General features: G+C 58.7%; 1 long non-coding RNA gene across 1 annotated transcript; it reads left to right on the top strand.

Annotated features, from left to right (window-relative positions):
• The first annotated feature begins 6,452 nt into the window (after positions 1-6,452).
• On the top strand, positions 6,453-7,346 carry LOC135983356 (uncharacterized). The gene is made up of 3 exons (XR_010600946.1): positions 6,453-6,533; positions 6,958-7,063; positions 7,251-7,346. It is a non-coding gene; the product is annotated as an uncharacterized LOC135983356 (long non-coding RNA).
• Positions 7,347-23,125: the final 15,779 nt, after the last annotated feature.

Raw genomic sequence — 23,125 nt, 5'->3', positions numbered from 1 at the left:
CGGGGTTGGCGCGGTGCTGGGCCCGGGGCTGGGGCCGGCGCGGTGCTGGGCCGGGAGCCAGGGCCGGCGCGGTGCTCGGCCCGGGGCCGGCGCGGTGCTGAGCCGGGGGGCGGCGCGGTGCTGGGCCGGTGGTGCGGGCACTTGGCCGGGGGCCGGCGCGGTGCTGGGCTTGGGGCCGGGCCGGGGGCCGGCAGGGGCACTTGGCCAGGGGCCGGTGCAGTGCTCGGCCAGAGCCGGGGGCGCGGGCACTTGGCCGGGGGCCGGCGCGGTGCTGGCGGGGGACCGGTGCGGTGCTCGGCTGGGGGAGGGGGCACATGGCCGGGGGGCCGGCGTGGTGTTCGGCCGGAGGCCGGGGCTGGCGCAGTGCTGTGCCGGGGGCCGGCGCAGTGCTGGGCTGGGGGCCGGCGCGGTGCTGGGCTGGGGTCGTGCCGGGGGCATGGGGCCGGGGGCTGGCGTGGTGCTGGGCCGGCGGTGCGGGCACTTGGCCGGGGTCCGGTGCGGTGCTTGACCAGGGGCCGGGCCGGGGGCCGGCGCGGTGCTTGGCCGGGGACCGGGCCGGGGCCGCGGGCACTTGGCCGGGGGCCGGCGCGGTGCTGGGCTGGGGGCGGGGCCAGGGGCTGGTGTGGTGCTCAGCCGGGGACCGGGGCGGGCGCGGTGCTGGGTGTGGGCCAGCGCGGTGATGGACCAGGAGCCAGGGCTGGTGCAGTGCTCGGCTGGGTGCCGGCGCAGTGCTGGGCCTGGGGCCGTGCTGGGGGCCGGTGCGGTGCTCGGCCAGGGGCTGGTGCGGTGCTGGGCTGGGGGGCCGGCGTGGTGGTCGGCCGGAGGTTGGCGCGTTGCTCAGCCGGGGGCTGGCGCAGTGCTCGGCCGGGGGCGGGGGCACTTGGCCGGGGGCCGGCGCCCCAGTGCCCAAGCCGGGCGGGAGACGCAGGGGCCAGAGCCTCTTGGCCTGGGTTGGCCAGCCACCGGAGGGAGCCGCTCGGCCAGGGGGCCCGGACTGAGCTGCGCTGCACCCTGCCCCAGTCTACCTGCTGCCTCCCTGTTTCAGGCTTCCCGCGAACATTTGATTCGCGGGAAGCAGGGGAGGGGGAGGAGCAGGGGGCGCAGCGTTCAGGGGAGGGGGCAGAGTTGGGCTGGGACCGGGGCCGGGGCCGGGGCCGGGGCCGGCGCGGTGCTGGGCCGGGAGCCAGGGGCGCGGGCACGTGGCCGGAGGCCGGCGCGGTGCTGGGCCGGGGGCCGGGCCGGGAGCCGGGCCGGGGGCCGGCACGGGCACTTGGCTGGGGTCCGGCGCGGTGCTCGGTCGGAGCCAGGGGCGGGGGCACTTGGCCGGGGGGCCGGCGTGGTGTTCAGCCGGGAGCCGGCGCGGTGCTTGGCCGGGGGCCGGAGCCGGCGCGGTGCTCGGCCGGGGGCCAGCGCGGTGCTGTGCCGGGGGCCGTGCCGGGGGCGTGGGGCCGGGGGCCAGCGCGGTGCTGGGCCGGTGGTGCGGGCACTTGGCCGGGGGCTGGCGCAGTGCTCAGCCGGGGGCCGGGCCGGGGCTGCGGGCACTTGGCCGGGGGCCAGCGCGGTGCTGGGTGGGGGCCAGCACGGTGCTGGGCCGGAGGCTGGGGCCGGCGCCGTGCTTGGCCTGGGGCCGGCGCGGTGCTGAGCCGGGGGCCGTGCCAGGGACCGGCGCAGTGCTCGGCCAGGGGCTGGCACGGTGCTGGGCCAGGGGCCGTGCTGGGGGCTGGTGCAGTGCTCGGCCGGGTGCCGGCGCGGTGCTGGGCCGGGGGGCCGGCGTGGCGGTCGGCCTGGTGGCTGGCGCAGTGCTCGGCCAGGGGCGGCTTCCCGCGAACATTTGATTCGCGGGAAGCAGGGGAGGGGGAGGAGCAGGGGGTGGAGCATTCAGGGGAGGGGGAAGGGTTGGGGCGGGGCTGGGGGCGGGAAAGGGGCGGAGTTGGGGCGGGGCCCCATGGAGTGTTTTAAAAATTAAAATAAGGTAACCCTACTAGTGAGCATGGACTTGTCAACAACAAATCATTCCAAACCAAACCTAGCTCCTTCTTTGGCAGGATTCCGGGCCTAGTGGAGGTGGGTAAACGGTAGATGTGATCTCTCTTGGTGTTTCTAAGGCTTTTGACACAGTCCCATGGGACATTCTCACAAGCGAATGAGGGAAATGTGGTCTAGATGTAATCAGTGTAATGTGAGTGCAGAGCTGGTTGAAAGCCCAGACTCCAGGAGCCCTTCTCCATGTCTGGCTGTCCAACGGAGAGGGTGTACCTAGTGGGTCTGGCAGGGATCAGTCCGGGGGCCGGTAGTATTCAATATTTTCCTTCAGGATTTGGAAAATGGAGTGGAGAGCATGCTTCTACAATTTGCAAATGACACCAAGCACTTTGGAGCACAGGATTGGAATTCAAAACACCCTTAACAAATTGGAGACTTGGTCTTCTTGAGCCAGACTCCATGGCTGGGCCCCTCTCTCTAGACTGGGCTGAAGTGAAACCCCAGAGCCAAACCCTCCTCCTCCTGGGCAGTGCGCTCCCACCTTCAATGGGCAGATGCTGCTTAGCGCTGTCAGAGCAGCTTTTGCTGGGGGCTTCTCCCAGCACTTTCCAATAGTGGGAAAGTATGAAATCCCCGTTTGACTGCTGGGGACAGAGCCATAGAGTGGGGAGCAACGTGCCCAAAGTCCCACAGGAAAAGGAAAACAACCATCAGTGGAACCAACAGGAAACCCAGCAATGGAACTCAGGAGTCCTGGCTCCCAGTCCCCTGGTCCAGTCACTCCAGCAGAGCACACTCCCTCTCAAAGGCAGGGGGAGTGGACATGGGGGCCTGGTTGTAATTGCTAGCTGTGGGAGGGAGTGTGCAGCAGTGGTTAGCGAAGGGGCCTGGAAAGAAGGCCTGCTGGGTCCCATCCATTCTTCTGACACTTGGTGTGACCTTGTGCCAGTAGCTTCCCCTCCCAGGCCTGGTTCTCATCAGTGGGGTTGGGGTCGCAGTCCCAACAGCTCAGGAGGGGTCGCAGTCCCGACAGCCCAGGGGGGTTGGGAGGCTCCAGGAAGGTGTGTAAAGTGCTGCAATGTCGGGATCCCGGAGGCGCTGTCACCACCATACTAGGGCGGTGTTCTGCACCCTCTGCTGCTGGCCGAGTTTCTCCGTCCCTTGGCAATAAGACAGACTCTTGTTTTCACAGCCAGCCGATCGCCCCGTGCCATCACCCTGCCTGCTTGCTGGGCAGGGTAACTCCTCAGGTCACCACCACCCTCTCCAGCCTGCCTTGGGCTTGGAGAGTGAGGAGAAGGGCGAGGGACGACCCTGAACATCCTCCATCCATCTCTCCGTCACCAGAGCAAGTGAGTGGCATTGGGGTTCCTCAGGGGCGTCCCCTGTCTGTCTGGGGAGAGACAGAAAGACGGGGAGAGAATCTCTCCCAAAGGAGATTGGATTTGCAAACAGCCCCCAGGACCCTCTCGCACTCAGACCGGGAAGGGGCTTCTCCAGAGCCGTCTCCAGTGTGTTTGGCAAGGACCCAGCAATGGGACTCCCAGCCCTTCCCTTGTGGGAGACTGTTCCCCAGGCTGAGAGTCTGTGAGCTGGGCCAGACCCAGTGAGCTGCTGAGCATGGAAATCAATGGGAACCGAGGGGGCCCTGGCCTTGCTATGCCTAGGGACTTTGAAGTGGGGAATGGTTTCCCAGGAGAAGACCGGACTCCTGGGTTCAGGGCCGGCTTTAGCAAGTGCGGGGCCCGATTCCTGGGGCGGCACTTCGGATTGCCGGCTGGGGGAGGTGGCCCCGCGGGGCTGACGTGCTCCGGATGGCGCTCTGGCCAGGAATGCAGGGCCACGGGGCTTGCCGCGGTCCGGCCGACGGTCCGGCCGGGGTCGTGGAGCTGCACGGCTGCTGCGGTCCGGCTGGGGCTGCGGGGCCGTGGGGCTGGCCGGAGCTGCAGCCAGGGTCGCAGGGCCGTGGGGCAGCCATGCTCTGGCCGGAGCTCCTGCCGGGGTCGCGGAGCTGCCGTGGTCTGGTCGGAGCTCCAGCCAGGAGAGCAGGACTGCAGGGCTGGCCGCAATCCGCCGGAGCTCCAGCTGGGGTCACGGGGTCACACGGCTGCCGCGCTCCGGCCTGGGTCGCGGGGCCACCGGGCTGCCACGCTCTGCCGGAGCTCCAGCCCGGAAAGTAGGGCCGCGGGGCTGCCGCGCTCCGGCCGGCGCTCTGGCCAGGGGAGTGGGGCCCCCGAAGACGACTGCCGCTGGGGTGAGTGTGCGGGGCCCTCTTAGGCGCGGGGCCCGATTCTGGGGAATCGGGCGAATCGGCCTAAAGCTGGCCCTGCTTGGGTTCTGTTCCTTCTCTAGCCTGGGCGGGAGGTGGGGGTGTGTGAGTGTGGTCTGGGGTCGCAGGAGGGAGCTGCTTGTCCAAAGTGACCAGTTTCTTTGTGACTGACCCCAGTGTTTGAAAAGGACGAGACTCCCCAGTTCTTGCAGCCCCAGGGATGACGAGGGGGAGCGTTGAGGGGGAGCAGATCATGCAATGAACTCCTGTCAGTGTGTGTAGCTTGCCCTCCCTGTACCCCCGTGGGGGGAGCAGGAGCTGCTCTGGCTGGGGCAGGGATGGGGAGGGACTAAACAGGCTGGTTAGTGAGAGGCTGCCTTGACCCCAGACTCACGCCTGCTCCCCGCTGCTTTCCAGGATGGCCAGGCTCCTGAGGATGTTCAGGAAGAAGGCTCTGCAGGTGGCCCCAGAGCCTGAGGGAAGCAGCCACCATCTTCCCCAGGAGCGGAGCGGCCTCTCCGTCCCCGCTGGAGGGGAAGAAGCTCCCGGCCGCGCCAGGAGGTGGAAGTGCAAAGCCTTCTGGCGGAGGAAACCCACTCCCGGTACAGGCGCCGAGGTGGGAGCATCACCTCCCAGGCCAAAATGGAGCTGGGCCAGGCTGCGGCTGGGCAGGCAGGACCCAGCCCAGGGGCGGAACCGGGCAGGGTGGCTCTGGGGCTTGTTGTTGTGTGGGCAGCAGCGGCCCCAGGCGCCCAGCCCCAACTTCCAACAGGGGGCATCGCCCTGCTTGGTCAGTGAGGACCTTCCAGCCTCCCCAGGGCAGGAGGTGGAGGATCCCTCTGCCAGCCCCAGCAGCTCAGGCCGCTCGCCATCGGGCAACAGCAGCGCCTGCGACGCGGACAGCAGCCTGGCCGACGGACGCTTCTGCTTTGTTCTAGGTGAGGAGCCAGGCTGGGCTTGGGGAGGGGTGACGAGGGGCCTGTGAACAGCCAGGGACCAGGCCCTCGAGCAGTGCTATGGGGGCGGGTCTCCAGCCCAGGTGTCTGGCCTGAGCCATGTGAACCCCACCGACACTAGATGCTGCCACTTTGGTCCTTGGTGCTCCATTGGGCGGGGGTGGGGGGCGGCACCTCCAAGGGAGTCCAGGACAGTGGGGAGGGTCTCTTTGCTATGGGCTCCTGAAGGAGTTGGGGGCTGATGCCATCACTGAGAGGGGGGAGTGTGGGGCCCAATCTGCCCTATGTCCCGGAGGTGGGAAGGGGACACATTGTCCCACCATGCCCCTGTCCTGCCCCCGAGTGGCAGCAGGAGTCACCTTGTCCCCTTCTCTCCCTGGTGCAGCGTCCGCCAGGGACTCCGAGGACGATGAGGAGAAAGAAGAACGGGTAGACTTGGTAACCGAGGAGGCTGCTCTCATAAACATCCGAGAGCACCTCTATGCCCGAGAAAAGGTACAAAGGTTCCCCAGCTGTGCTGGAACTGAGATTGTCCTGCTCCTTCCCAGCATCCTGACCCCTTGCAGAAGGTCTTGGCCCTAATGGGGACCTTTCTCCTTCATGATCTGGGACCCCCAAGATGGGGGTGTTTGTCACACACCAGCCGGGGTCTCCTCCCCCCACAGGCACTGTCCCAGTTCCTGACCCTGATTGTGGAGGAGTCGTGGGTGATTTGAACAATAGGCGGGTCCCCACTATCCCCCATTCAGGCCTAAGTCCTGCAGCTGGTGTGGCTGGGGCAGGGAGGTCCCTGGCTAACTGGCTCTCTCTCCCCTAACCCCACTCCTGGTGGGCGCAGGACGAGGCGCAGCAGCTCGAGTTCCTGCACGCCATCTACCCCGCATGCCTCGCTGCCAAGCAGAGAGGGGACTACACGTTGGAGCCACACTGCTCGAAGGTGGCTGTGGTGGAGAGGATTGTGGTGAGTGAGACACGACACCCAGGAGCTGGAGGGTGGATAGAGACATGGAAGGGGCAGGGGTCTCCCCGGGCCGAAGGTTGGGGGATGGCTGGTGCTGGAGGGCAGCTGAGAGCAGGGATTACTAGGGCTGAAGACTGGGGAGAGGAGATGGGAGAACTAGTGGGGAGGAATCGGAGGAGCGGGAGGCAGCTGGGGTGATCCTGCTGGCTGTGTAATCTCCTCCTTGGGGAGTGTCAGTGAGGCCCAAATCTCACACGCTCCTTTGTCTCCTTTGCATCTCACAGGAGCTCATTGAGGAGCTTCCTCCTAACTCTCCACCCAACGCCGTCCTGGCCAACTCCCTCATTGCTGTGGCCAACCTCAGGTACCGAGACCCTCCCGCCCGGTTCCCCTAACCCTGGTGCTGCTCAGGCCCGTGGCTGGGACTCACTGCCCCTCCCACTCCCAGGTCACCTCCCAAGGGGGGCTCCTCTGGCAGAGGTGGCAGGAAGGGTCACTCCCTCTCCTGGCTGCTCTGTTCTTTTCACTCCAGTCACATTGCAATGGCTTTGGGGAGAGGCTGACTCCCAGGATCAGATACAGGAGGGGCAGCAGGGTCCAGGGAACAGGCGCCATTCCTGCCCTGCCACTGTCGGTCTGGGAAACCTTGGCCTTATCATTCCCTGGCTCAGTGCCTCAGTTTCCATTCTCGCCAGCCTCTGCCTATTTCCCTGCAGTTTCACGTCCGTGTTGGTGCCAGTCCCACCTGCGCACTGCACAGTCTAATACCGGCTCCTCTCTCTTGCCAGCACCATGACACCTGCCCTGGAGCCGGATCTGGAGACCCACCTCCTCCGAGCCACCCTGCACGCTGTCTTCACCCTGGGCACGCAGACGGACACCAACCTAGTCCAGGTAGATCAGCCAGCTGTTATCCTGCCCGAAACCTTGCTAATTGCCTGCAGTGGGATGTGAATGAGAGAGGCCAGGATATGTGTTTGGGGGTCTCACCAGTGCTTCCCAGAGACCCCTCTTCCCATCCTGTGGCAGGTGTAGCCCCAGTTTCCCTAAGTCTGACCCATGGCTCTCCCTTGCTTTGCAGGATCTGCATAGGGTCATTCCAGACCTCCTGGACGCCATGCTGGGGAAACTGCTGGCAAAGACCCCAGACACGGACAAGCTCCACTACATCTTGGAGGTGAGCCCGATGAGGGGGTGGGGGCAATTTTACCTTAACTCTTAGATCCATTTTCCAGTCTGTCCTCCTAGCTGGGCCCCCAGTGGCCATCCTTGGTCAGGGCAGTCAGTGCAATGCAGGGTCAGGCCTTTCCTCCTTGAAGGACAGGGGAAGGAGCTGGGACTTGAAGCCAGAGCTCTGCCTGGTTGGGTCGAGCACTAACCACAGGGCCCCCGGCTGACTTGGGGAGTGAGAGTCTGAACCCCTCCTGGGAGATCCAGAAGATGGTCCTCAGAGAAGAGGCACAGCCTCATTCCCAGAGAAACAGGAGGGCCCCAGAGAATCAGCCCTTGTCTCTGATGGGCCCCGAGATTCCTATTGTGCTCACACTCAATCCCTTCACCCAGCCAAGGACTTGAGAGCCAGGGATGGGGGAGGGGTCTGTCTCCTTCCGGGGGAGCTGTTCAGGAATCAGGAGTTCAGGGAGGATGGGACCAGCCCCGACACCGAGCATTGTCCCAATCTAGAGACACAATGACAAGCTGTGACCTGCAGGATACAAGCATCGTCCTGGGGGCAAGAGTCCCCTTCTAAAGCTCTGCAGTCAATGAATCAGATATTCCACCCCCACCGCATGCAATGTCTCAGCCCCCTTGGGAGGGGGGGGGCCATTAGCACTACACATGTACCCCCCATCAATCCTGAGCTGCCTCCTTTCCCCACAGCACATTAACTACTGGACCGTGTCCAGGGTGCCACGAGAGAGAGCCAGGGCCATCAGGAGCAGCGCGGCCCTGCTCACGTCTGTCATCACCCTCCCTGACTTTGACGTAAGTGGCCTCTGAGCCCAGCTTCCTGACTACAGGCGGAGGGGGGCTGGCTCCAACGGGCTGGAGGATCTGCTGCTGCAGGGGCTGTGGGTTAGCAGTGTTCCTATGGGGGAGGCAGAGTCAAAGCAGAGAATGAGCCTGGCTTGAGTCAAGTTCTTCTTGTCCTGGTTAAGTGCCGACTCTCGCTTGTAAGGGGAGCAGGCTCCAGGTTCTTGCCTTCCTGTCATCCTGGAGCAGCTGGGGAAGCAAATCCTCCTGGAGGGTCCTGCCCGCATCCCTGTTCTCCGGGCTCCCTTGCGGGCAGAGATAATTAAGGATCCAGCTCTAGCTCCTATCCTCTAGCATGTCCTGCAGAGGGGCTGAGGGGAAGGAGAGTCCTGGCCCCGGTGGAGACTGGGAGCTGACAGGAAAATGCTGATGGAGTCCCCTCTCCCTCTCCCTTCCATTAGAACTCAGCCGAATTCCCCAGGATGGGTCACCACGTGGCCCAGCTGGCTCTGTCCATCAGTGACCCAGATGAGGACATCAGCCGGCAGGCCAGGGAGGGGGTTTACCGGTTCTACCAGCTTGTGCTGCGCCAGAGAGGTAAGGAACCCGGCTGAGAACTAGCACCCGCTAGGCAAGTGAGACTGGGACCCCAGCCAATTTCTCTCCGAGTGACCCCGGCTGGCGGATAAGTCTCTCTCTATCTCTTTCTGTGTTCTCCACCACCCCTGCAGTTCTGTTGGGCTCTGCCCACTGTGCAGCCACCAATGGGATTGGAAGGACACAAGCCCTGCAACCAGAATGACCAATGTGTATGTGTCTCTCTCTTTCCCAGACCTGAACATCCATGAGGTCGAAGACCTTTGGTGCTGGGACTGGCACCAGGACAGCAGGCTCCTCGGCTATAAGAACACCGCCAGGGTCGGGGAGGTAAGGACACTCTGCCAGGGCATGGCACAGCTCTGCAGGCAGGTGGCTGCCTCCTGGAGCCACGCGACGCAGTTGCCGTTCTAGGCCAGGATTTGGAGCCTGGTTCGGGGCAATCTGCTGAAGCCTCACATCTGGTTGGTTTCAGGTTTTTGCCAAATTTTTCTCAGAGGAGCAGAGAAGATTCTTCCTGCAGACAGCAGTGCTGGCCATGCACGACCCCCTGCTGCGTGTCAGCCAGGCTGGGCTGCTCCTTACTTACTCCCTCCTGGGGCAAGCCGAGCAGCTGATGGGGAGCAAGGTGAGCAGCTGCATTAGACTCAGGAGATTGGGGCGGGGCCCAGGCCTCATTCCCATCCTCTGGCCATTCGCCGGCCTGGCAGCAAGGCGACCGGTGGGGAATGAGAGTGAGAGCAGGTGCTCCTGGGAAGGGAGATGAATTCACCTCCATGAGCAGGAGGGAGGAGGTTGTCCCCGGAGCAGTTCCAGCCCAGCTCGTTAGCAAGGCTAATGAATGACAAGCATTGCCTCAGCACGGACTTCTGTTCTTGGGAAGGGCAGCAGAGTCCTCTACGTGCCCTCTGCGAGCCTCTCCTGTCACCTGCGCCACCACCCAGAGTTGTTCCCGTCACTGGCAGCCTGGGAGGCCAAGGACTGAGGGGTGATGGCGACTGACCGGGCAGTTCTGAGGCACATGGGCGGGGGAAGCTCGTCCTGCTGCCGGAAGGGCTCGACTCGCTCTAGAGAGAATGGGAGGATTCAGTCAGCAGGGGCTGCTGATCTGCCCCATTCACCAGGGCTGCCATCCTGAGGCTTCAGCCTCAGTGGCTGGGATGACTTGGGGAAAGGTCTCAAGCTCCCCACATCCCACTTCACTGCTGCCAGAATCCCTCCGCCCCCCGCCCCGCTAGAGCCCCCTCCCTGCCCAACCTGGGTGGGGGTGGAGGAGAGGGGTCAGAGAACTTGAGCTGTGGATTGGAGGTGGAACAGCTGTCAGGGGCACTGGGTGGGAGGTGGCAGGAGCTCCTCCTACAAGGAGGTTGTTGGCACTGGAGGTCCCTTGAAAGGAAAACAAGACTCCATTCTGGGGGTCAGGAGGGGGACTTCATCCCTCAGAGGTGCGCGGGTGCTGGGTGGAATTGCTGCTGGTCCCAGGTGCCCTTAATTCCCCCTGATTCCACGGGGGCGTCTGAGTCTCTGACAGGTCCTCGTTCCCTTGCAGAATGAGGTCGTCACGGCCAACATAATGAACCAACTTCACATCATCCGGCACTTGCGCCAAGTGCCGGAGGCGCTGCAGGAATTCTGCCTCCAAGGCCACCAGGAACTCCCGCTCCCTCTAAACAGGGAGTGTAGTGAGACTGAGTGGCCTCCCTCCGAGCAGGAGAGCGAGGGCCCCTCTACACGCCCCTTGGAGGTCGGAGCCTATATCGTCCCGCCCCCTTCGCCTGTTGGACTGTCTGTTGCCTGGCCACCGGGGCCTCTGGTAGACTCTATTGCGACTGAGCGGCCTCCCTCCGAGCAGGAGAGCGAGGGCCCCTCTACGCGCCCCTTGGAGGTCGGAGCCTATATCGCCCCGCCCCCTTCGCCTGTTGGACTGTTTGTTGGCTGGCCACCAGGGCCTCTGGTAGACTCTATTGCGACTGAGCGGCCTCCCTCCGAGCAGGAGAGCGAGGGCCCCCCCTACATGCCCCTTGGAGGGCGGAGATTATATCGCCCCATCTCCCTCGCCTGGAGGACTGTATGTTGGCTGGCCACCAGGGCCTCTGGTGGACTCTGTTGAGACTGAGCCGCCTCCCTCAGAGCAGGAGAGCGAGGGACCCCCTACACGCCCCTTGGAGGGCGGCGCCTATATCGCCCCGCCCCCCTCACCATAAGGACCGGGGCGTGGCCGGAAACATAAAAGGCCGGCCCTGCACCACAGTTGGGGGACAGCCTGCAACAGAGGAGGACACTTGGCCTGTTCTCCAGAGGCCCCTAACCCTAATCCCAGACATGGACGAGGACTGGCCCGGAGTACCCGCTCCCTGTTACTCCAAGGAGCCGGAAGAGGCCTGGAGGCCGCAGGTACCAAACCCTGGGGAGGCAGGAAGTAGCCCAGGGGCAGCCCGGGAGCTGCTGGCTGCAGAGCCCGACGCAGCTCAGTCGGCGTGTTGCGGCTGGATCCCCCGCCGATGCAGGGGCAAGTAATCCTGCCCCTGCCAGCGCCTTGGGCTGGGACGCGGGGGAGGAGGGTGGGACCGCGTCCCCCTGCCACCCCACCCTGGGTGGCTGACCCCCTACACGGTGCAAGGAGGCTGTAGCCCAGGACAGGAGCTGTTTGTTGGCTGGCCACCGGGGCCCCGCCCAGGCTAGAGCCAGCTCTGTCAAGTCCGTCTGTTTGCTGGCTGCCAGGGTTCCACCCAGGCCAGGGCCGCCCTTGAAGTCTGGTTGTTTGTGTGGTGCTTGGGCCCCGCCCAGGCCTGAGCCACCCCCGATACACTGTGTGGAGGAGCTGACCACTTGTGCGACCTCAGCTCAGCAGGGCCGGCTCTACCATTTTTGCTGCCCCAAGCAAAATAAAAAACAAAACAATGCTCGAACTGCCAAAGCGAGCAAAAAGAAAACCAGAAAAACCCCAACCACTTGGACTGCTGCCACCCGAACTGCCGAAGCAGAAAAAAAAACAACAACGCTCAGACTGCCGCCGCCCAAACTGCTAAAGTGCAAAAAACAAAAAAGTCGCCCGGACTGTGCTGCCCCAAGAATGGACAAACGCCACCCCAGGCATGTGCTTCCTCCGCTGGTGCCTGGAGCCAGCCCCGCAGCCCAGGCCGCAGCCTGGTTGCGACAGCTGATCGCTGAGGTGGGGTGACTGCTCCACCCCCATGCAAGAGGGCGCTAGAGTAGGCCAGAGCGGCTGCACAGGCTGGCAGCCAATCAGAGAAGGGCCAAATGAGAGCCAATCAGGGCTGAGATTAGAGCCAGCCAATCAGGGCTAAGCTAGGCCCTATATAAAGGCTGCCCAGGCGAGCAGTGGGCAGTATCCTGCAGACCTTCATAGGAGAAGGTCTGTCTTCAGAGCAGGAGACCAGCATCTCCAAAAGAGCAGTGCTGGGCAGGCTCAAGGGAGCATACTACAGCTCTGGCCCAAGACCTGCCAGACTGCGGGCCCTGATAGAAAGGGCCTAGAGGGGAAGTGGCCCAGGGACAGTTGGACAAGGGGAGAGCAGGGATGCTGCCACTAGAGGATCCCTGGGTGGGGACCCAGGATAGTTGGTGGGCCTGGGTCCCCCCGTTCCCTCTTGTACTACACCTGGCCATGTGGTGGCTGAGTCAAACTGCAACCGGACCCTGAGACAAGGGGCCAGACTTTGGGGGTTTTGGTTGGCCACTGAGGCAGGTGCAAGGACTGTTGCTTACCTGCTTCCCCCCTCCCCGCTGGAAGGACATGAGGATGGATTAGGGGGCACTGCTGGAGGGCAGTGGCCTGAAGAAGGACACCGTCAAGCAGACTAGGCAGATTGTGCCACATGGAGAGACCAAAATGGTGGAGAAAAGAGGCTTCTATTGGAGGGCCTGGGTGGCTCGGCTTGCCGAACAGCAGAGGGAGTTGTTCTGGCTGCTGTGGAGGTCAGCACCCAGACCAAACGAGATCCAGCATCGAGGGCGAGAGGCCAGGGCCGGGAACGCTGAACTGCTTCGCCTGTAGGCGACAAGGACACTAAAGGAGGGAGTGTCCCTACTGGGAGGGGGCAGAGAGGCCCCACCCAGAAAAGGCATCCCCTGTGAGAGTAACAGGGGGGCCCCCAGCTTGTTGGGTCTGTGGGGAGCCAGGGCACCTGAAGAGAGAGTGCTCCTACAGGACTCCCAAGGCCCGGGCCAGCCCAGAAGGAAGGGCTAGGGCCCCAACAAGCAGGAGTAGGGATGTGGCAGGGGGAAGACCCAGAAAGTGCTTCCACTGCCACCAACGGGGACGTTTAAAGAGGCACTGCCCCCTGAGGCAGAAAGGGGGAGTGTCTGAGACCAGCCACAGAGAAGAGGTGGTGAAGACGGAAGCCCCTAGAGAGAAAGGGGCTGGGGCAGAGAGTCCCCACCAAAATGAGGGAACCCACATAGGAGCCAGGAGGGCCCATGTGGGAACCCAAACAGAAGTAGGAACCCACGTAGGACCAGGGCGTTCTACAGGGGGAACCCAGACCCTACAGGTGGGAAGCAGCTGGCTCCAGTCTTTGGAGGGCCTGCGAGAGGAAAGGGATGTCCTGCAGGCCCCATTACGAAGGAAGCTGGGGCAATAGGGACCCCTTTCCTCCCCTCCCCCGTGAGCATTTTTTAAGGGGGAGGGTTTGTGGTGGGACGGCTGCCCTACCCCCATGTGAGAGGGAACTAGAGTAGGCCAAAATGGCTATGCAAGCCGTCAGCCAATCAGGGAAGGGCCTACCGAGAGCCAATCAGGGCCGAGATTAGAGCCAGCCAATCAGGGCTAGGCTAGGCCCTATCTAATGGCTGCCCAGGAGAGCAGCAGGTAGTCTGGCCCAGAATTTCATGGGGGAAGGTTTGTCTCCAGAGCAGAAGACCAGCATCTCGGGCTGGGCAGTATTGCATCTGGCCATCCGGTGGCCGAGACAAATTGTAACCGGCCCTTGAGACAAGGGGCTAGACTTTGGGGGTTGTGGTTGCCACCGAGGCAGGTGCAAGGACTGTTGCTAACCCCCGCCCCTGGAATGGGGTAAGGATGGACTAGTGGGCACTGCTGGAGGGGCAGTGGCCTGCAGGGCAGTGTCAAGCGGTGAGCAACGCGGCTCCAGATGCCAACGGAGGACAAGAGACGGATGGGACGCTGCCAGCAGAGGGCGTTCCCCATGGACTGAGCTAATTCCCAGAGCGACCAGCGGGAGGCGCCATGCTGGTGAGTCCCAACCCCGTCAAAACCGCCCAGCCCTATTGTGGGCCCACTGCTACCCTGCAGACTCTAGTAAAGGACCAGACTGGGCTAGCTGGAGTGGCCTCCCTCTGATTGGGAGAGCGAGAAGGGGAAATGGAGCCCCCTGGCACTCACAGAAACTCTCTCCCCTCTCTGTGGAGCAGGGTTCTTCCCTCTGCCCCCCAAATTCCTTCATATGGGGCAGGACCTCTTTCCCTTGCACCCACTCCCCTCCCCCCTTTCCTTGGTCTACCCCCCCTCATTCCCGCTGCGCCCAGGCAGAGCTCTCCCTGCCCCATATGGTGCAGAAAGGTCCTTGTGTCAGGGCCACAGCCCCACTGGAGCTCAGAAAGCTCCACTTTTGAGGAGGTGGGGGTGGGACAGAGGCTCAGGGCTAGCTTCACCTTCTGCCCTTTTTTCTCCCCTTGGCCCTTCTACGGGGTCTCTGGGTGTGACAGGAATAGGAGCCTCCTTCCAGCTGTCTTCCAGGCCCTGGGATCTGGCACAGCCTTCCAGACGGGCACTTCCTGTAGCTGAGCCACGTCAGGGAGCAGTGGAGACAGGTCACCTCGTCCCAGCAATGCCAGCTCTCAAAGAGGCTTAGATGGAAGACCCCAGTCCCTCATGGAGGTAAGAGCCATTTACTTCATGGGGCGTGTGGGTCTCTTGGGGGGGAAAAATGGCATCCCCGATGCATAGCCTGGCTGGGAGCTTTGCCTGTCCCTGGATCCCAGCCCTGGTACAGAGCCCTATTTCTCATCCTGATATCCTCATTTTATTTTCAGAGGCGGTGTCCAGGATCCTGGAGACTGTTTCCTGCTGCAGGAGGTTTGAGCGGGGAGAGATCACTCACTGTCACGACCCAGGGGTCTCAAACCCGGGTCTGCAGGGTTCATGGGAGCACTCCAACCCTCCACCTGGAAGCCTGCTGAAAATTGCTTACCTCGGACCCATGAAGTTCAGCCCCAGTTTGAGGCTCCACTCCTGAGGTCCTATTGGAGGAGTCCCAGGAAAACTCACTGGCCCCCTGGCCCTGCGTAAGACAGCAGCAGGAACACGAAGCTGACTGAACACCAGGCCTGCTCCCGGTTCTGGACCGTGTGCTGCCTGGTTCTGCTGCCGCTCCCCCGGCTTGATTTCCTGGCATCTGAGTTGTGGTGGTGATAGCAAGTTTGTCTTTTGCTGCTGATCTTCTAGTATCCTGACCCGGCTGACTCTCCACTCTTGTCATGTGAGTGTGGACTCTGGCTCTGACCAGTAGGTCTGGCTGCCCTTGACCCAGCCGTGACATTGACTTTGGTACAATTTCTCCATTGCCCCTTTCTGATCTCCAGGAAGATACACCAGTCCCTTGGCTTCCAAAGTCCCAGTTGCCCGCTATTCAAGGGCTGAGGGGTAGTGCTTGTATCGCCCCACCCCAGCTGCTTTTCCTAGGGGAATCTCCCTAGAGCAGAGGAGAAATCTGCTCTTCTCTTAGCATCAGTCCCACCCTGGCCTCAGCTCGGCTACTTTGTTTACCTGGGGTCAGGCACCACTTTTGAAGCCCTTAGCGTGGGGGTGGGAGCAGAGGCTGAAGCTCCAGCAGTTTCCACCAAAGAACACCCCCCTGTCTTTCTATGGTCCGGCTAGGGCTCCCCATCCATCCTGGAGCTGAACACCAGATGGGAGCTGATGGATTGTCCTTGGTGGGCCATGTTCTTGTGTGTGATAAGAGGGCCAGGAGCAGATGCACCACGCCTGGCCAGGACCGGGCTAAGCAACCTGTAATGCTCGGTGAGTCAAACCATGGCCATAATACAGACACCCTGGGCATCCATGGGGACTGAATCTGGGCCCTTCACTACCAAGAGCACAACTCCTTCCAACTTGAGTCATGATGCTGGTGACCCCCGCCAGCCCCTCTGAGGGGGGTCAGTATTATCCCTGTTCGCTGGGGCATAGAGATAGAAAGCAACTGGCTGCAAGGTCACACACAACATCCCTGACAGAGGCAGGAAGGAAGCGTGGGACTGATACCAGTCCAGCTCCAACCACTAGACTCCACCCACTTCCAAAGTCAGAGAACCCAGGAGCCCTGACTCTGACACTAGGCCTTAAATGACAAGACCAACCTCCCTCCCACTCAGGAAGCCATAGAAGGGACCATCTGCTGCGCTCCCCTTGGCAATGCCGTTGTCAGAGACCATTGCTAGTGGGTGCCAAGTGCCTGAGCAGGGAACTGCTTGAGAGCCTCCTAGAGACTCGCAGGTGTTTGACTGTGACCCTCAGGGAGCCGTGGCAAGAGACTCTCTGGCTCTAACAAAGGGTTTCTGTTCTCCTAGACAGTCAGCCCGTGAGGCCAGTTTGCAGAATGGGGAAGAGCCCTTTGGCGAGGCGTTGGAGGATTCACCATGAAGGTGGCAGCAGCGGCAGTGCCTGGGGTCCCCATGGGTCAAGCCTCAACTCCTGCCAATCCAGGCTAATCTCCCGCTGCTCTCAGTGGGGCTTGGCTTTAGCTGCTGGGCCTGTGAGCCTAGACCAGGGGTCTCAAACTCAAATGACCATGCGAGCCGCCTGAGGACTAGTTCATTGGCCCGAGGGCTGCATCACTGACACACCCCCCTCGCTGCCCCTGGCCCTGCCCCCAGAGGGGGCAGGAGGGGTGTGGCAGGGGCTCAGGGTGGGAGTTGAGGTGCAGGGGGCTCAGGGCAGGGAGTTGGAGAGGTGAGGCAGGGGGTCGGGGTGCAGGGTGCAGTAGGGGGCTCTGGTTAGGGGGTTGGGGTGTGGGGTGCAGCAGGGGGCTCAGGATAGGGAGTTGGGGTGCAGGAAGGTTGTGGGATGCAGCAGGGGGCTGAGGGCAGGAAGTTGGGGTGCAGCAGGGGGTTGAGGTGCAGGCAGGAGGCTCAGGGTTGGGGGGTGGGGTGCAGGAGGGAGTGCAGGCAGGGGGCTCATGGCAGGGGGTTGGGGTGCAGGAGGGAGTGCGAGGTGTGACGGGGTTGGGGTGTGGGGTGCAGGCGGGAGTGCAGGCAGGGGGCTCATGGCAGGGGGTTGGGGTGCAGGACAGCATCGGGCTCTGGCCCGGAGCCGCTTAGCTAGAGAAATAGCCCCGCAGGCCGCGTGTTTGAGACCCCTGGCCTAGACAGAGCACTCAGGTATTTCCATCAGCTGCTCAATGGCAAATGCAGCCACCCAAAGAAGTGAAGAAGAATGGAAGTGGAAGAGTAAAGCCGGACCATCCGCTGAGCTGCTGCACTCAAGTGAGCAGAGCCGGGGAGAGAAGAGGGAGAACGTGAAGGTGGCTGGCAGCAGTAGGGAGGAGAAGCAGTTTGGGAGCCAGGAAAGGAGAAATAAATAGTTAATAACAAATGCTGCCGGCTTTCTCTTGTGTGGTGAAGGGTTGAAAGGGGGTCTCTTTACTATCAGGTTAAACTTTAAAATAGCTGTGTATGATGGGGGGGGGGGGGGAGGGGTCTATAAAGGTAAGAGGTCACTCTAGGGGTTTGAAGTCCCAGATTCTGGGGCTATTGCCTCCTCCTACCAGCTGATCTCAACCCAGCAACTCCCCCAGGTGGTAGCAGTAGTGAGCTCTTGTCCTCCTTTTCTGGACAAGCCACCAGAAAAAGGAAACGATACATGTGGCCAAGGCAATGGAGGCAGTGTTGCCTGTTAATATGGCTCTTGTGGGGGAACACGGCAGGTTACTTTGGACTAGGTAGGAGCCACATCTCTGCACATTCTGAGGGTCCAGAGACCTCTCTCCAGCGCCCAGAGCTTCCTTAGAGTCCTAAAGAACCAGATGGAATCGGGCCTCTCTCCCCACGCCGCAGCAGTCCAGAAAAAGTTGTGTAGACATGTGTCCTCTCCCGGCACACTCCCCTGTTGGTGACTAATGCAGTCACAGTCCAGGCTCGGTGTCATGCATTCCTCTGGGCTGGGACAAGCAGGAGGACGTGAGCTGCAATGGATCCTCCTGTGCATGGGCTGAGTGGGCAACCTCTCTCCTGCCATCTCTGGTTTCCAGCCCACAGACAATGAGGAGAAGGTGATGCGCTTACCCCAAAGGTGGGGGTGGGAAGAAGCAGAGGGAAGAGGAGATCAGAGCGCCATCCCATAGCATTCCTCCTAGAGTCTCTCCAACCACCACCTGGCTCTTTCCTGCCATAGGCCGCAGCCCCTAGGTTCCACAGGCAATTTCTGAATTAACCCTCTAGAAAGCTGCCTCTGGCTTCCTACAAGCTCTCACACGGCCCTGTCACGAGAGGTAAGGAATAAGGTCCTGCCTCCCCCAGCTGCTCGGGGGAATCCTCTCAGAGAATCAGTGCAGGGCTTTATGCAGCTCAACAAACAGATCCCTTTGTGTGGTGTTGTCAAGAAGCTGCACCCCCCCTTGGCAGCTCTTTTTAGAGCAAGTACGTTATGTAACTTGCATAACTGACTTACAGTATTAATGTAGACCAGCCCTCAGTGTACACAAGGCCACCAATGGTGGTAGCATTGGGAAGCTTAATGTAGATGGACCGGTGGGTGCTATAGGCATTTTAAACACCATCAATAGTATTTTCAAGAGAGATTGAGTTAAGGAGGAAAAGTCCTATTGAAAGTTGTTGGGAGCTGAGTTGAGATGAAGGGGAGTTGATGTGAGTCACGTTAACTGCATGTCTCTGTTCCATAGCATAGTGATTCTGCTCAAACTTTCCATACAATGAGGTTATGAAATGGAAAAACCACTTTAAGATGGAGTTGAGGCCTCTCAAACTGCAGGGAAACAACCATTTTTTCATAAAATGTGTAGAAATGCACCAAATTTGGTAAAGGTTAGTGGGGGGCTGGGATAGTGAAGTAAACAGATTAAAAATTATAAAATTAATATAAGAAGTTGGGAAAAGAGCGTCTATACATCTGGATATAGTGCTTAGATTATCCACAAATACAAAGTTTGTTTTTTTAAAGTCATATGATACCTAGAGTACATCATCAGCAACAACCCAAATTAAGGTGAATAGATTAAATAGTTTAGGTATTAGAATCCAACTACTCGGGTACATCACTCATGAAAAGTCGCACAGAGATTTGGTTGTGGAAAGCGAAGTAGCTCAAGGAGTGGCATTGCTAGTTCAGCCTGGCAGTGATGGGTGCTTAGATTAAGGTTTCTGCAGGCAGTAGGTGCTGGCTGTGGCTCATCTCTCTTGCTGGTCACCCTGTGCTGCAGCTGTGTGTGATATATAGACAGGTGGGAGAGAGAGCTTGATTTTTTAACATGAATCTGCAGGAGAAGATTAAGGTCTAGCTAACCCAGTGCCTGCAGTTTTAAATATGGGATAGAAACTTCAACCTTGTGCATGTTCCTTGATAATTAACAGGATGGGTTTTAGATACCTGCCTCTTGTGCTGATCTTCAGGAAGGAGAAATGCGTGAAAGGAAATGCAACTGAAGCCCCGGATAGACAGCATGCTCCTTCAGCTGGTTCCACAGCACCAGTACTAGTGAGGGACTTATGAGCACCACCTGTAAGTGCCACATCCCTCCAGTTGCTCATGAACTGCACAATTCTAACTCACTTGCTCATAGATGAGGAAAATCCTCCCAGCTACACATTTACCTTAGTTTGTTCTTGTGCCTTTTTCTGCCATTTGCATTGTCTCTGCTTCCTGCCCTGTACAGTTTACAGTCCTTTGGGACATGGGGGTTACTTATGACCCTGCTAAGAGGGTGCTCTGGGAAGGAGGAACAAGCCCTTCTTGGTAAATTCACAGGTAACCATCCTCTTTGTTCTATTGAACAAGGCAATCAGAGTAAACACCTGTGACCTTGCAACAGCTGAGCAACTTCTTTTTGCAGCAATAATAGAGAATTCACTCTGCAAAAATTCCTTTCTTTAAACATAGGCCCCCCCCCCATACAGTAGTTTAGTGAGACCCACCAGGTTGTTCTCTTGAATTTCCAAGCTTTTTCAAATGTTAATTGGCAAACGTAAATGCCATCAGCAGTGACAGAATTGCCAAGCCCAAGTCTTTAAAAAACCCCACTCAGGCCTCCAAAAATAGAGACTGCTTTTAAAAAGCCTGAGATGACGCTTTATAAAGTACACTTTTTATGGGGTTGGTGCTTTTGGTCACTCAAGCAACTATGAGTGTTTTAATTACAGGTCTGTCGCATCTTAGGCGCATTTAACATGCGCGATTTCAGCTTTACGCGGTCGACACAAAGAATAAAAAACAAAAAAAAAAGAGAAAAAGAACAATTTAAATACTGTTTCTGTAGTGCGGGCGATTCCGCCCACCATTACACTCAATGTAATTTTGACTATATGGGATTTTCACTTTAGGCGCTGACTGCGGAACGTAACCCCAGCATGAAATGAGACAGACATGTATCAACTTCTGTTTAAAAGAAAAAGTGTCTCATCACCACTTGTTTGCAGGAGCTGGGGGATGTGAGAACAAACACCCACTCCTGTGAGACTCGTGATAAAGCGGCACATTAATGGCTGGTTGGACTTTAGGGCTAGATTTTTATAAAAGGAAAAAGGTGAAATCCGCGCTCCAGCGCAGTAAATGACAGAAAAAGTGCTTCCTCCCACATTCCTCCCACAAAAATGTGCTTCCTCCCACATTTTATGGCCCAGACCCCCATCTGCACGTTGTAAAATCTCCCCCTTGGCGAGAGCCGGGAATGCACCTTCAGCGCCTGGTGCAAAGCTCACACTGAGGGGTGGCGCACGGGGCCCGTCTCGCCCTCCCCCGAGGGGCTGGGGGCAGCCGGGGGAGCAGCGCTAGTTCCCCTCACGCCCAGGGCCGTCCTTAGGATTTATGGTGCCCTAGGCGGGATTATTAAACTGGTGCCCCTCTGCCTGACTTGCTCTTAACAACACAAACATAAGCTTACAGTATTGGAAAACTTGCCACGTGCATGTTATTAAACCCAGTTTAACTTAATTAAGCACACTGTAATGCTGATGGACTAGCACTAAAGAAGTAGCGCTATAGAAAAAATTCTGATTTGACAGAATGATGCAAATAATATAATTTTTTTAATTTGTCAACATTTTATTGGAAATTTATATGAAGAGGTATTGAAACAAGGATTTGTTTTTAATTAAAAGCAATCTTTCTGGCTGTTTTGGCTGCAAAAGCAGTAATAATGTCATTGTATGACAAAGACAAAGTGATGTCTTGTTCGATTGCAGGAATAGCAAGACCAGTCAAGCATTCCTGACTCATTGTAGAACGGAGATAGTTTTTAATGAGCTTTAGTTTTGAGAAACTCCGTTCTCCTGATGCTACTGTTACAGGAATTGTCAGTAGAATACGAGTGGCAATGTACACATTAGGATATATGTCAACAAGTTTGCTGGTATGAATCAACTGTACAATGTCCATCACCGATTTTGCATGTGGCAACATTGGTGACAGTGTCCTCAATTCTTCGTACAGTTCAAGTCCATTTAAATCAAAACTATCACCATGCTTCAGGAGGCTCTCTAGGTTCTTGCGCTGTGACCTTGAGCTAGTGTGAAGACACCTCCAAGGCGCTCCGCCCTGACTGAGACACGGTAGAGTTGGAAACCCATGTCATTTTTACAAAGCCACTTTTTAGTTTTAACTGTATAGTGGGCATCAGTCTTAATGTTAGTTACAACTCTATATCAACCTTCTACTGTAAATAGATCAATGGCATTATCCAGTTTAATAAGCTGGGTTTCCAAGCAGTGGGGAATTATAACCCCTAGTTTTACTCCTAGGTAAAGCACAAAGTGACCAAAATGAAGTCAGCACAGAATCATCTCATCTAGATTAGGGTAGCACAGAAATGTTACAGAAGTCCTATTGTGCCTCATTTTTGTTTGGAAAGACATTAGCAATAGCAGCACATTTTGGGCACTGCCAGAAATACATGATAAATCACTGCCTCTAAAGTTCCATCAAAAACTGACATTTTCACAGCTCTAGCATGATCTGCTACACAGATTCTTCACAAAGAAGTGTCCCTGGCCTTTTTAACTCATATTAACCATGTATTTACTTTATGAAAGTTGGACAAAACATTGTGAAAACGTAAGACATTGGCTGCCCAACCTCTGGGCTGGCAAAAGCTATGCTGACTCACTGGGAAAAAAAGCAAGAGAATCTTAGTACAACATATGGTCACTCTGTACCAGGGGTCGGCAACCTTTCAGAAGTGGTGTGCCAAGTTCACTGTAATTTAAGGTTTCCCATGCCAGTAATACATGTTAACTTTTGTAGAAGGTCTCTCTCTATGTCTATATTATATAAATAAACTATTGTTGTATTTAAAGAAAATAAGGTTTTAAAAATATTTAAGAAGCTTCATTTAAACTCAAATTAAAATGCAGATCTTATCAATTTAGTGGGATCCTTGCCTGGGATCCTTGTCTGGGGTTCCAGCCACCAGCCCCGCTCAGCCCACTGCCGGTCTGGGGTTCCAGCCACCAGCCCCCCTCAGCCCACTGCCGGTCTGGGGTCCAGCTACTGGCCCTACTCAGCCCACTGCCGGTCTGGGATTCCATTCACTCAGCCGGCAGCAGGCTGAGCGGGCCGGTGGCGGGCTGAGCGGGACCGGTGCGGGGGCTGAGTGGCTCAGTCCGTTGCCAGTCTGGGGTTCCGGCAGCACTCAGCCTGCTGCTGCTCTGGGGTTCCGGCTGCCGGCCCCTCGCCAGTCGGGGTCCCAGCCGCCGGCCCTGCACAGCTAGGGTGACCAGATCCAGATGTCCTGATTTTATAGGGCCAGTCCCGATATTTGGGGCTTTGTCTTATATAGGCACCAATTACCCACACCTAGGGTGACCAGACAGCAAGTGTGAAAAATCAGGACAGGGGGTGGGGGAGGTAATAGAATCCTATATAAGAAAAAGACCCAAAAATTGGGACTGTCCCTATAAAAGTGGGACATCGGCTCACCCTATCCCAACCCCCGTCCTGATTTTTCACACATGCTATCTGGCTATCCTCAGCCCAGCCACGCGTGACCATTCCCATCCTGGCTGGCTGCCGAGGAAGTGAGTTACTTTCACTTCCCTTCCTCAGCAGGCAGCCAGCTAGCCTCCCCTCTCCCCCCAACACCTCACCCAACCCAGCCCTGCCGGAGGGGAGGAGAGAGAGAGAAGGGTGCTCCTTGGGGGGGGGGGAGAAAGGGGGAGTGCTCGGTGAGGTGGGGC

Source organism: Chrysemys picta, chromosome 4 (genome assembly GCF_011386835.1).
Source record: "Chrysemys picta bellii isolate R12L10 chromosome 4, ASM1138683v2, whole genome shotgun sequence".
NCBI classification, from domain to species: Eukaryota; Metazoa; Chordata; order Testudines; family Emydidae; genus Chrysemys; species Chrysemys picta.
This window is presented reverse-complemented; position numbering and strand designations above follow the sequence as displayed.